Raw genomic sequence first — 14701 nt, forward strand, 5'->3', positions numbered from 1 at the left:
CTTTACAATGTCGGTGGGGGTGGAGGGATGGGAGGAAGGATTGGGTGGGTGGTGAGTGGGAGGCTGGGAAGGGAGGTAAATGGTAAACAAAGGAGGAGGCTGCAATGCTTGGTAAGAAATGTATGCATTATCTTGCCCATGTAATTGTAACCCCTCTGTACAGTACGTTCACAAATAAAATAAAAATTAAAAAAAAACATGGGTACTCCACCACTTTTTGGTTCAATCATTTCTAACCTCAAAGATATACTTTGCTAACAAAATGCTTAGAAGAAACCGAAGAATACTTCACTTTTATCTTCTCTCTTAAGAATCTCTTTAGATACCATATCAGGATCAGTGAAGTTATTCTTTCAAAAATTATTTCAATAGATTATCATTCTCTTGGTCTTGCATTTGCTCAGAAGGATTTATGGAAAAGAATAGAGTTAAATTATCCATACCTTTTATGACAGTGTCTGTTACAAAATGACAATGCTCCTATGTCCTATGTCTCTGTCCTTCTCTTAGCTCTTGCGTGATTTCCAACTAATCACAGATTCTTGGCTTCAAGTCTAGTGAAGGTGAAGGACTATAAATCCTTCCCCACTGCTACATCTTCATGGTTTCTCTTTTAAAACTCTTTTATTTGGATGTGGAATTTATTTTCATGTCTTCATTCAATCCATTCTAAATTGTAGTGAGCTAAATAGGCTCTGTAAAATCACTTTAGGTAGCAAAAATATTAAGACAATATATCAAAAAGTTTGGCCTCCCTCCACTGCTGAAGCCAATATGCTTAGCTAGGGCTTCTAAGAACGCGTTTTCTTGACTTTTCAATTTGCTCAATTCTTTTCTGATCCCAAAACTTTTTGGCTTATGTAATAAGAGAAGTCTTCACTATCTCGTTAATAAGGATATTATATTTTTGAGCTACTAAGAAATGTGAAATCATTGGTTTCAAGTATCCAATCAGGTTTTTTTCTGTAGTTCAGTGCTTCACATGCAAAGACATTGTAGAATGTATTACAAACATTTTTGAGTGCACTTTTTCCCTAAATATTTTGACCCAAATTATCTTTTTCAGAGAATTACTGTTTGGTAATTAAAGTCAATACACAAATTTTGATTTTTTTTTAAGAACGTTGAATTTAAATTCCACTACAACCTTGTTTCACACAGTGAGTAGATTTCCTGGGTAAGGACAATTCTCAAGGGAACCTACAGGACTTATACCAAGGGTTCTGAGGTTTGTTTGTTTAGTATGAACATGAGCCATCTTCACCCACTTTGCTCCCTCTCAGTTAAGTCTCCATTGATTATTTTGCATGAAAGCCTATTTTCCCAAGAAATTTTAAATTTTCCTAATAGGCTAAGTTGTTAAAAAGTTTGAACAAATTAAAATTTACCTGTCAGTTTTGGGGGGTGTGCAGACGTGGGGCCTGAACTCTGGGCCTGGGCGCTGTAGCTCAGCTCTTCAGCTCAAGGCTAGCGCTCTACCACCTGATCCACAGCACCACTTCCGGCTTTTTTTTCTTTTTGCTTATGTGGTGCTGAGGAATCGAACCCAGGGCCTCAGGCATGCAGGGCAAGCGCTCTTACCACTGAGCCACCTTCCCAGCCAAACCTGTCATAATTTTAAAACTCTTTTGAAATTCCTTTATTAGAACCACAAGTTCATCAATCCTAACTCCACCTTTAATATCAAAAACAGTTAACATGTTGTTTTCATGATATAGTGTCCATGAAACTACTATTTTCCAGTGGCTTTGTTATGCATATATATAGCCTTATAATCTGATGATAAGCAAAATGAACTCCAAGATATGGAAACATAGAGTATTATTTGCGATTGTTGTTTTTAATGTACTATGTGATTTCCATTTTCTTTTGGGGTTTTCCCCTATGCTTTTTTCCCTGCTGTATTTGATTTTGGTAGCCTGTGTATTGTGTATATATTTACCTTAATTAGGGAAGGGACGAGGAACAACAAAATGGTGAGACAAAGGACAAAGGCAAACCAATGCAATAGCAATACTCACAAGACAATATGTTGGAAATGTACATTACAACTTGTGAGGGGTACTGGGGTCAAGGAAAACTGTGAAGAAAATGAGGGAAGGGGTAACAAGTTTGAAAAGTTATGTATTCACTACCTTAAAGTTACTGTAAACACACTGTACATCACTTTGACAATAAAATTAAATTTAAAAAATAAGCTGCATGAAATAAAATTTCACTGTATTGGTAAAGTACATAGTACTCTTTATGTAGTAACTTTTTAAAATTCCATACTTTTGGTGTCTAATTTGAATTAATTACCCCTTTTTAATCAGAGGACCATCAACTTGAATGCTATCCGACTAGACAATATTTTCACAATATACTTACCAATATTTTGAAAAAAGAATAAATATAGTACTTTCTCATACTAAAAGTGAAAACAGTTTAATTCTATGGAAACAAATAACTTGAAAAAGTAAATAAGTTGTTAAGAAGACAGAATATATGTGTTTGTCAACATTCCAATGACTAGTAATTACTCATTTTCAAATTCTGAAGATTCCATACCTGAGAGATTCAAAACAATACCGGCTTACATGTTATGTAATTTTGCAATAGATGCATTTTCCAATGGGGTGTTACAGATTGAGAGACAACAGAAAAATAACCATGTTCTGGTAGAGGATAAAACTATGTAGCATCGGTAATAATTAATTCTTCAAGATTAAGCAATTGTTTATCACAATAAGCTATTATTTTTATGACCACCAATACCAATATTTATGATATAGAGTCATCCTAGCCCAAAATTCTCCAACTTTTAGGGTGCATCTCAAACTTCCCTTAATTCATATGATGAATAGCTTATCTCTATTGTGAAAAAATACAACTCTGCTAATGTGATGCGATTCATGTTCTGGTAAGAACACCACAAAAAACTGGGTTGCATCATTTTCCCCCCACTAGTATTTTTGAGATCAGAACATTTGCAAATATTACTTATATTTATAATTTTTAGCTATTATATAAATTCTGGATGCTAAGATTGGAAGATTACAGTTGAAAGCCCACCCAGGCAAGAATATTTCCTAGATTCTTATCTCCAATAAACTTCTCAGCAAAAGCCAGATGCAAGTGGCACTGAGGTTGAAGTGGTAGGGCACGAGCCTTGAGCATAAACAGGCTCAGAGACAGTGTCCAGGCCCAGAGTAAAAGCCCTAGGACAAACCAATAAAACAAAAACAAAAATAAAATCAAACCCCAAACGTAACATTTTTCTCACTGTATACAGTAGCAAATAATTAAGGCAATTGCTTCCTGTGTTACATACAGGTAGAAGAAAGAAGATGTCACACGATTATACTCTTCATACCATGTTATACCAAAGACTCCAAAAAATTCTCTTATTCTAAATTCATAAATTAATGTCATCAATTTGTTGGCAACTCTGTCTACAACATTCACATTATCATTTCATACATGAACTGTTGGAATTATCTATTAACTAAGTTTTTGAAAGAATATTCTAGGCACATAGAATGCAAAATCATTTGTGAATGTCAATTAAACCCTCTACTTAAAAACAATTTTGTAGAATCCTATAGAATATAAAATTACAAACAAAACCAAAATATTTTAAATCTAAATTCTAATTTAGCAAGATCTTCAAAATCCTTCATTAGACGAACTTTGCTATTTTTCCAAGCTTAAGCTTGTGTAATTCTTCATCATTTCTTTGGGTTACAACAGAATGATGATAACTTATTTTTTCAAATTTTGGATGGGAATCACGAGTCATTTTGCATCTAGGAATGTTCTGTAATGAAGAGAGAATTTAAAACACAAGTGAGGATTAAGTATGAGTTGCATTTCAACAGGAAATTTGACTTCTCAAAACATAATGACAAAATTAGCCCAAATGTCCAACTATGTATTCCTTTCTTGTTTGTTTTGTTTTATTAAGACAAAATTATACACCTTGGTCCAGGGAAGGTATCAATATGTAATTCCATTCTCTAATCTCCTGTCTTAATCTCAGTGCTAGAATTCTAAGCTTGTATCACATTGCCCTGCCATAGTTTCTTGGTTTATTTAATCTAGATATAGACTACCAATTCTGAACTTCTCCAGTGATATTATACACCAGAGTGACTGCTTAAACTTTATCTACTATTTTCAAAGATGTTCTAACATTTGATACAGGATATGAACATTTTCAGATGCACCTGCCAGATCTCTGATTCATTCCTCCATGGATCTGATCCCTTTAATAATGATTATTGATTCTTACTATCTCTGTTATACCAATGTTATATTCTCAAACTTATTTGAAGGAAGTTCATTTGAGGACTTTCAAATATTAAAAATTATCACTTGATTCTAGTCTTGTTCAGGACATATATTTATTGTTTTGTAACTTTTCTACACATTCTGAGAGTTGTTTCATTTGTGTATTTGTGTGTGCATATATAAGTGCCTCTGGGTGTATGTGTATGTCTGTATGAATATATGCAAAAGCCTCAAGCTTTTATTAAGCAATCTTGCTCATGACTGATATTCCATCAATTGAGCCATTCTTCCAATCCAGATTTTGACTGCTTAATTTTATATACTGTTGCAAAGAGTGTTCTGCCCAGGCTGGATGCCAATAGAACTTCCCAGACTCCTTTACATTCTTAGGTTTTATTTCTCCAGGAGTATCAACTTTTAAACGACAAACATTTTTGTGAGAGTAATGTCTAAGCTGTAGCCCATATTTTTAACTCAAGAATTCTTTTTTTTTGTTTTGGTGGGGTGTCTGGTCATGGTGCCTGAACTCTGGTCCTGGGCTCTGTCCCTCAGCAATTCAGCTCACGGCTAGCCCTCTACCACTTGAGTCACAGCGCCAATTTTGGCTTTTTTCTTTTTTGCTTAAGTGGTACTGAGGAATCGAACCAAGGGCCTCATGCATGCGAGGCAAGCTCTGTACCTCTGAGACACCTTTCAGCCCTAACTAAAGAATTCTTATAAAGATAGATGAACAGACACATTACACATCTTGAGTGTACACTGTTAGGAATGTGATCATAAGCTGGGTTATGGTGGGATATGAGGATTGAGGTTCAAAACCAGCTCCGGTAGGAAAGTCCCAGCGATTCTTTTCTCAAATTAACTAAAAGAAAACTGGAATTGGCACTGTGGATCAAGTGGTAGAGCATTAGCTTGAGCTGAATAGCAGAGAGACTGCTCGCAGGCCCATAGTTCAAGTCCCAAGATCACCGCCAACAAATATATATATATATATATATATGTGTGTGTGTGTGTGTGTGTGTGTGTGTGTGTGTGTGTGTGTGTGTGTGTTTGTGTCTGTGTGTGTGTGTAAAGAAAAAAAAAGAAATGAGATCTTAGACACCAGTTTATTGCTAGCATAATCCCTGCTCTCACAAGATGGACATTTTTCCAATTAAATCCATGCTTTTATATCTGACTTTCATTGAAAACAGAATTATTCTTCCATTGTACTTTCTACAAAGTTGCATGATTAGCAAGCATGATTTAGAATGGGAGTGGCCTCATACTTCATGTTCCACATAGGGTTCTTGCTTTCTGTATATCACTCTCATAAATCTACATACTGGACTTGGCTTTATTGTTTCAATGTTGCTTATTTGTAGTCTTCTATACTGTATGTAACCCTTATACTTAAACACAGAACTTCTCTTTCTCCTATTATTGCTATTGTTTCCTTACTGTTAGCTCATGCACACTTGGGAAATAATGAACAGCTCGTACAGTCACAAAAAGAATGTTCTGAAAACCTTCTTCCTATTTAAAATTCGCCTTAACTTACAGAGAACTTACAAAGTTTGAACTCAATGTACTCATGTATAATATATTTATAAGCAATATAAATTTCATATTTTCTCTTTACTAAATTTTCTCTGAAATACGTTTTACCTCAGGTCCATAGGTGTTCTAGTCTTCTTGCAGTGAAGCCAGAAAACATTCACTATACCTCAAGCAGCACCATCGATTGTTACTGGAAGTAACTGTTACTGGATGTGGAAACTGACCCCAGGAGAGGAATGGAACATAGAGGAAAAACAAAGTTCAAGTTACCTTGTGCTTTCCTTTTTACTGTACAAGAAAAGTATCCCAAGGCTTGAAGGAAACTCTGTCCCTGGCTTTTTGAGTGTGTTCTTTACTCATATAATTTTTTTTCTGTGAACTTCTAGTTCATAGTGTTACAAAAAGAAATAATGTACCATTTGAAGGCCAGTATAAAACAAAAGGAAATAACATTGTTTTAAAAGTGTTCTCCTGCAAAGCAACAAAGACATAGAGGGTTTAAAGTGTCTTATAGATGGATATTTCACCCCTGAGATGATTCTCGATGCAGGAGTCAGTTATCAATTCCTTTGATCTGGTTCTGAGTTCTGCAGAGCAACAAGGATTCCAAAAAAGCAGGATCCAGTCAATATGATCAGCAAAAGAAGACTCTACTCTGACCAGTTCACCTTTAAGGAGGGCCCCAAAGAAAAATCTGGGATTTTTATTTGCTTGTTTGTTTAGTTTGTGCTAGTCCTGGGGCTTGAACCCAGAGGCTGGATCCTGTCCCTGGATCCTGCCCACCTACCCCAAAAGCTAGTAATCTACTGTTTGAGCCAAAACTCCACTTCTGGTTTTTTGGTGTTCAATTTGTGATAAGAGTTTGACATACTCTCCTGCCTGGTTTGGCTTTGAATTAAGATAGTAAGAAAGCTAAGTGACATCAACTGTATAGACTTCTCTTTTGAAACAAAAAATATTAGACGAAGTTTATTGTAAAGCTAGTATTTGACAATTTTTAAAGGAAGACAATATGTCTAGCAAAGAAGCCATAACTTAAATAACTCAGCAAAAGTAGATGCACTGAATCATTTTGAGATTATTTTTTCTGCTTGGGAAGATTATTGATCTTGTCCTTCCTTTTGGGGAAACTTAAGGTAATATTTGCACTTTTTGTTGGTTGTGGGGCTTGAACTCTGATCCTGGGCGCACTCCCACAGCTCTTCAGCTCAAATTGAGTGCTCTACCGCTTAAGCTACAGCACCACTTCTGGGTTTCAGGTGGTTAATTGAATATAAGTGTCTCATGGACATTCCTGACCAGGCTGGCTTTGATCCACAATTCTCTGGTTTCCTGAATAGCTAGGATTCCAGGCGTGATCCACCAGCACCCAGCTCATATTTGCATTTATGTGCACTGAATGACACTATGTAGACAAATAATGGAAATTTGAATCAAATGATGGCATTGCAGCTTTTCAGAAAATTTGAGGTAACAATAAATATGTCCTCCTTTTCCATGTTGTTTCATTAATGACTCATGAGCTATGGGACCCTTAGTTAGCATTCTCTGCCGTCTGTGTAGGTGTATTTAGTATCAGGAAATGTTCAAAGAGAAATGTAGAAAGACTGAGATTTTTAGAAAGCAAAGAAGTTAAGGTAAGAAAAAACAGCACAGAAGGAGATACATGAATTACACAGAGATTAAGAAGTAGCCTAAGAGATTTAGAATGCTAAAGGTAATGCGGAATAAGACTAGTTGATAACTACTTGTTCAATAACCAAAAATGGTTCTCTATAAACGTTTCTGGTATACGTTAGTAACTATCATTTATTCATTACCTCTGGAGTTATTCCTTCTCTTCTGTCACAACTGTTAATTTGCCTCTGCAGTTGTGGTGCCATGAATAAACAAAAAGATTTCCAAATCTCACTTAGACTACCCTTCTCATTGTGATTAGCAGAGACCATTCAAAAACCTGGAATCTTTGAATTTCCAGAATTAATCTTCACCTGACATCTAAGCACATTCAAGATATTAATTGCTCTGACCTAATGAACAAAACTTTTTTTCAACACAATATCCTAATATAAGAAAAAGTACATGAATTATGGACTATTGTCAGGTTTCAGTATGGCAGGAGCAATTACATATTCCAAGTAGGGGTTCTTTATTTTGCATTTACTAATTAAATGTTTTTTGCTTTGGGTTTTTTTTTTCCTTTTTTGCTCAAGGCAATCACTGTACCACTTGAGGCACAGCACCATTTCCAGTGTTTTTCTGTTTATGTGGTACTGAGGAATTGAATTCAGGGTTTCATGCATGCTAGGCAATCATCATATCATGAAGCCACATTCCCAGATCCCTAAATGACTTTCTTAAGTTAACATTACATTTTCATTCTGTAACTATGTACCATAATATTGGCCAGGTGCTAGAAAATAATGTAGAAAAGAATACAATATAAAAAATCCAGTAAGGCTAGATGGAAAATGAATAACCCTGACAGTCTTGCAAGGGCTCAGAGGGCTGGTCTCATGGACATGTATCAACATGCTGAACGAGACAGCTCCCTACCCACAGCCCAACTCCAGAATGAGTGGGCCATGTTGGGTTCCAGCTACCTGGGGACGTTGGCCCACCTCCTACAGCACCCATTCTACCCGTTCCTGAGAGCTACAGTGAGAGAGAGAAGAGAGAGAGAGAGAGAGAGAGAGAGAGAGAGAGAGAGAGAGAGAGAGAGAGAGAGAGAGAGAGAGAGAGAGAGGGAGAGAGGAAGAGAGGGAGGGAGGGAGAGTTGGTGATAGGGAGAGAGGGAGAGAGGGAGAGAGGGAGAGAGGGAGAGAGAGAAAATCAGAATTACACTTAAATCAGGTGCCAGTGGCATAAAACTCTAATCCTAACTACACTGGAGGCTGAGATATGAGGATCATGGTTCATAGACAGCCCTGGAGGAACGTGTTTGAGAATCTTATCTCCAAAGAACCACCAGAAAACTGGAAGTGACACTGTGGGATCAAGTGATAAAGCACAAGCCTTGAGCTGAGGAGCTCGGGAACAATGCCCAATCCTAGAGTTCAAGAACCACGATTGAAAGAAGTGGACTTCCCACCACAAGAACTGGACTGAATAGCACCCATTGTCCTAGGGAGCATGGTAGAGAAGTCAGGCCGAGCTTCCTGTGAACTTGAGGTCATAAGTAGGTCATCTGGCTTCTCTTTGCCTCAGATTCCCCAGCTGCAAAACTGAACAAAGTGAAGGATCCCCTTCCTCATTGGGATAGGGTAGTAATGAAAGAGAGCCATGTTTTGGTTCATAATCCCACACCTGTTGCATGATTAATAACAGGCCCCACCTGAGCCCTTTCTGGTATCTTCCTGTCATATGCTCACAGAATTGCTAAAACCTTATCTGAAGGCCATTCCCTCTCTTTTCCAGAGATCGCTCTGTATAAATCCCTTGTTTCCTCACAACTGTCCTGTGAGGAGACTGAGGTCCAATGGTTGAGGCCCTACAAAGAGCTTCACGTGTGGTCAAGAATCCACTGCTATGGACTGAGTTTAGGATAATCCATGTTAACCGATGACTGAGCATGACACCACATGTCTACCATCCCAATTACAGAGGACCAGGCCTGGTGGAGCATACCTTTCACAGGAGGACCGTGATGCAGCCCAGCCTGAGCATATTTGTAATTTCTATCTCAGAAATCCTCAAGACAGAAAGGTGGCTCATCAGCGCCATGGAGAGGAAACAAGCAGGGTGGACATGGTGCCCCCAGAGGGGTGTTTGACCCAGGGTATGTTGTTGTTGGGACAGAAACTCACCTGTGCTGCTGGGAGAAGCTGTTGGCAGCTGCTCCAATTGGGGCAGCAGCAATGGAGGCAGCATCGCGGACACATGGGCCCAGAGCAGAAGACTAGGGGCAGGGACCAGGTCGGGGATTTAGGCCTGCTGGCAGCACAGCCTTTCCTGAGGTTTGAAACCTGGCACCATGTGAAGGGAGGGGAGGGGCCAGGTGGGGTGCGAGCATCAGTTTTCTACTATACTCCAAAGTCACCTCGAGTCTATTCCTCAGGACTCAGCCCCTTCTACCTTCTTGAACTGCTGGTAGTGGTGTAAACTAACAGAGGGAATCCCAGTGCTACCTGGCAACATGGAATGTGGCCGTGGCCACCATTCTTGTATCCCATTGGTCAGAAAGAAGCATGAAAGAATGGGGGTGTGGCCAGAATCCTGTGAAGCAAGCAGCATGGGCGGAGTCAAGATGACAGTGGTTCTCCCAGCCTTTTTCCCAGGAAATTCTCTCCAATTCAGTTGGAGAGAAGAGGGTGACCTGCTTTAACTGGATGGCTAGACAGATTGCTGTATAGTTCTGTTTGTTGCCAGTCCCAGACTTTGAACTTAGGATCTGGGCACAGTTCATGAGCTGCTTTTGCTCAAGGCTGGTCCTCTACACTAGAACCACAAGGTTTCTGGCTTTGTTGGCACTGAAGTTGGACAGGGGTCTCAAGGATTTTCCTGCTTAGGGTGACTTTGACCATGATCCTCTATTCACAGCCTTGTAAGTATCAAGAAGGACTGCTGAGATCCACTGGTGCCTGCCTAATCATTGGCCTTGTTGATGTTCTTGGACAGACTGGTGAGTTCCCGATCCTCGGGTTGAAGTGGTGGGAGCTGGAGCCCACAATTCAAATCCTGGTCGTGCCACCTCCAAATGGTAGGAGATCCTAAGAAACTTGTTCCTATCCATATGATTACCAATGTAATGAGATGTAAGTCATGATTGAATGAACAGTTCTTGAATGATTCTAGGATAAAATTATACACACTTATATTACACGACACTGATTTTAGTTAATATTTTATTAAGCATTTAAGCAATCACATTCATCAAATGGAGGCATAATGAAATACCTAAGAATTGGGCCTCAAATACTATAAAGGTGAGTTTTTTCTACCAGGACTGGGATTGGAACTCATAGTCTGGGTACCTCTGTTGCACTGTGTGGGAAGGGGAAGCTTGCTTCCTTAAAGTCAAAAAATTCAAGTTTGTTCCTTAGGCTTGAAAATGATCACCAGCACTAGAAAACACCCTATTCATGTACAATTTACATATATGTTTTATATTCTTATACATATGTTGACTCTGTATTGCATTCAGTGTAGTTATTTTATTTTTTGTTTTATTCATGTATTGACCATTTATTGTATTGACTATTATAGCACATAAAACATTGACTACATAGGATATAGGTCTACAGATGTATTCCACTTCATACCTGACACACAGAAGATGCACAGTAAAGGAATCCATGTGTCACCATCATCCTCTTACTCCACGATTCATTGTTTGGGAGTACTGACATCTGAACTCATGGCCTACAAGGCCAAATTCATGAATGGGTGAGTGCAAACATGCCATCCTGGGGGAAATTGAGGTGCAGGTTGTTCCCAGGACCTGAGAACCCCTGGGGTTAATCAAAGAAGAACAGATTGACATGTAGATGGCATATATGTGTGTGTGTGTGTGTGTGTTTATAGAGTGCCAGAGATGTTTATACATTATTCAGTTATATAGACTATATTCCTACCAATTCCTGCGTATTTATTATGCGTCCATGTAATTAATGTTATTGTTTTCATCCTTAAAATATTAATGAAAGCACTCAGTGTCCTGAAATTATTGTGTTCCTGTAAGTAATAATTTTCTTTTAATGCTTCATAAATATTAAATAAAATCAATCAGCCTTCTGAAATGATGCTGTATAATTTTATAGGATCATCATTCACGATCAACTCATTCAACTGTGACATTGACAAAATTCCAGTGTTATGCCTTTGGATGGGAACCAGTTTCTTAGTACTTCCTGCCATTGGTTGGTGTCAGTATGGGGATTTGAAATGAGGGCCTATGTTGCCACGTGGGCCTATGGCTTTCTTGATTGTCTGCCAGCCTTCAGAAATGCAAGGTGAAGTACCCTTTGCAACAGTGTCATTCAGACCCAGTAGGGTCACTGTGCAAAGGAAGAAAATATAAAAGGCCACATTTTTTCTGTGCATTGTTTTCCTTGCAACACGTGGGGGTGTAGAATCCCAGAAGCACCTGTGTGTCCAGTGGCTGCACCCCATCTTAGTGTGATCAAAGCTGAGGCAGTGTTGCCACGACCTGAGTTCAAGACCCATGCTGAGAAAAAAATTAACTCCCTGGCATGCAATTCACACAGTTTATTCTTACAGGCTTTGGATTGTAACTCAGGCTCTGGGTAAATCTGCAGCAATGTGCATAAAGGGGAAGATCACCTTTCATGAAAATAAAAAAGTCAGGTCTGTTCACTAGTCCTGAATTCAAGATCCAGACCAGGAAATCATACTATTTCTATATATTGTAAAAATAGGATTTATACTTACCTATAGATGTTCAGTCCATACATGTTTGGTGGGGTTGTTCCTTGTATCTTCTGTTTTATTCATTTATGTACTCAATGTGTTCATTACATTGATGACAACCTATCACAGAACATCTAGATTTGTAGAAATGTTCTCTCTCATGCCTTACCCCCAGGATTCTCAGAGAAAAGGAAAAAAAGTTTCACACTCTCCTTCTTACTCCACGATCCACTTGTTGATAGTGCTGGTATCTGAACTCAGGGCAGAGCAAAACAAATTGGCCAATCATTCAAGGTGATCATATGAACCTGTGAGCAACTAAGGAGTGTGGCCAATCCCAGAATCTGACATTGATCCCCAGGGTGGTCCACTATAGTCAGAAATTCATAATTTAAACAAAGGATCTATATTGACATATATGTTTGGTTAGCATCTTGGGTTCAGTGCATTTATTCTCCTTATTTTGTCTCTAATTCATGGAGGTATTGTGTATTTTAATAAGTATGGTGACTGCTATGACAGTGCTGACATGGATGAGAACCCGTTACTGTAAGGTCCTCTCCTAGATGGCGAGCAGACTCCACCCTCCTCGCAGCAAAGTCTCCACCCAGTACCTGCGTTACCTAGGCAACTGGGACACCGGGAAGAGGTCACATCTGCATCCACTGAGGTCACATCTGAATTTGATGTGGCCACACCTTGCCCCACCCATACCCTACATAAGGGCTAGCCCAGGCCCAGACTTTCCCTTTTTTCTCTTTCTGTTCTTTCTAGCTCTTGCTGCTCTTTTCTTGCTCTCTTGCTCTCTTGCTCTCTCTCTTTCCCAGCCACGTGGAGTGCCAACCTTGCCTGGTCCCAGCAGGTCTACCCCTTACCTGAATACCACGTGAGTTCTACTGTTCTTACCCCTCTCTCTGCTCTTTTCTCTCTCTTTCCTCTCTTCCTAGCTTTCTCTCATTCCCAGGCCTTTCCCAGCCACGTGGAGTGCCAACCTTGCCTGGTCCCAGCAGGTCTACTGAATAAACCTACCCCTTATCTGAATACCACATGCGTGCTGGTGCTGTTCTTACTCGGCTACCTCTTTTTAAAAACCTAACAGTTACCAAGGTTACAGTGTTGTCCATGCATTCTCCATCATATTTGTGACCCAGGACTTTCACAGGAGAGGATAAAAGTCACAACGACTGGCTTCTGAAATCAGTATGAATCTTTTGTCAGTGCTGGGATTTTTAGTTTCTGACATCAATATGAATCTTTTGTCAGTGCTGGGATTTTTAGCTCAGGTCTGGGTAATTCTGTTGCACTGTGGAAGAAGGGGAAGCTCACCATCTTTGAAGAGTAGAATGTCAGGCCTGTTGCAGGGCCTGATTTGAAGCCCCAGCACTGGACAAAATAACAAGCCCACCTTTTTAAAACATAAGATTTTTCTTTACTTACAGGTGTGGTATGCATCTTGCATTCAGTGTAGTTATTCTTTCTATTTTGTGTCTTTTTCATGGATGTATTGTGTATTTTATTGTGTATGGGGTGACAGATATAACTGTGCTGACATGGATGACAACCTATTCCCATGGCTAAGAGTAGCCTATATAGCATTCCCCATCCTCAATGAGACCCAGGACATTCACAGGACAGGAAAACCTGTGCCACCTTAGGCTTCTCACATCAAAATAAATCGTTTGGTAGTGCAGGAATTTGAACTCAAACCTAGCAGGCCCAATTGGTGAATGGGTCATGGTGAGCACATCAGGCTTTGAGCCACTAAGGAACTAGGCCATTCCTGGGACCTGAGATGGAGCCCTGGTGGGGGCCAATATAGTCATAAATTCATAATTAAATAGAGGATCTATATTTCCAAACATGGGTGGGCGGCATCTTGCATTTGGTGTAGTCATTCTCTTTGTTTTGTGTCTTATTCATTGATGTATTGTGTATTTCCTTGAGTATAGGATGACAAAAATAACTGTGGTGAACTGGATGACAACCTATTCCCATGAGTATAGAGTTGCATATACATTCTCCTTCCTAGCTGAGCCCCAGAACTTGCACAGTACAGGAAAACAAGTGCAACGACTGGCTTCTTACATCAGGGTGAATTTTTGGCAGTGCTGGGACTCAAACTTTTGGCCTGGGAGGCCAAACTGCCCAATGGGTCCACGTGATCACACCAGACTGTGAGCCACTAAGGAGCTGGGCCATTCCCAGGAACTGAGATCGAGCCCCAGGGAGGCCAACATAGTCCTCAATGATCATTGAAACATGGGATGTATATTCACATCCGTGTGTGGACTGCATCGTTCATTGAGTGTAGGTATTCTCTTTATTTTGTATGCTATTCATGGGTGTATTGTGTATTTTCTTGAGTATATGATGACAGGAATAACTGGGCTGACATGGATAACAACTTATTCCCAAGGCCACAGGGTGGATCAAGCATTGTCCATCCTAGCTGAGATCCAGGACTTGCACAGAAAGAAAACAGGTGCAATGATTGACTTCTGACATCAAGATAAATATTTTG

The 14701-nt window shown here is 39.4% G+C and overlaps 1 long non-coding RNA gene across 1 annotated transcript; it reads right to left on the reverse strand.

Moving 5' to 3' along the window:
• Positions 1–3662: 3662 nt before the first annotated feature.
• Positions 3663–9892, reverse strand: LOC138806640 (uncharacterized). Its single transcript, XR_011365942.1, has 3 exons — positions 9618–9892; positions 5920–6030; positions 3663–3799 (listed from the first exon to the last, which is right to left on the reverse strand). It is a non-coding gene; the product is annotated as an uncharacterized lncRNA (long non-coding RNA).
• Between the last annotated feature and the right edge of the window lie 4809 nt (positions 9893–14701).

The sequence above is a fragment of the Dipodomys merriami genome, unplaced genomic scaffold (genome assembly GCF_024711535.1).
Source record: "Dipodomys merriami isolate MVZ:Mamm:240054 unplaced genomic scaffold, mDipMer1.0.p SCAF_402, whole genome shotgun sequence".
Lineage (NCBI taxonomy): Eukaryota > Metazoa > Chordata > Mammalia > Rodentia > Heteromyidae > Dipodomys > Dipodomys merriami.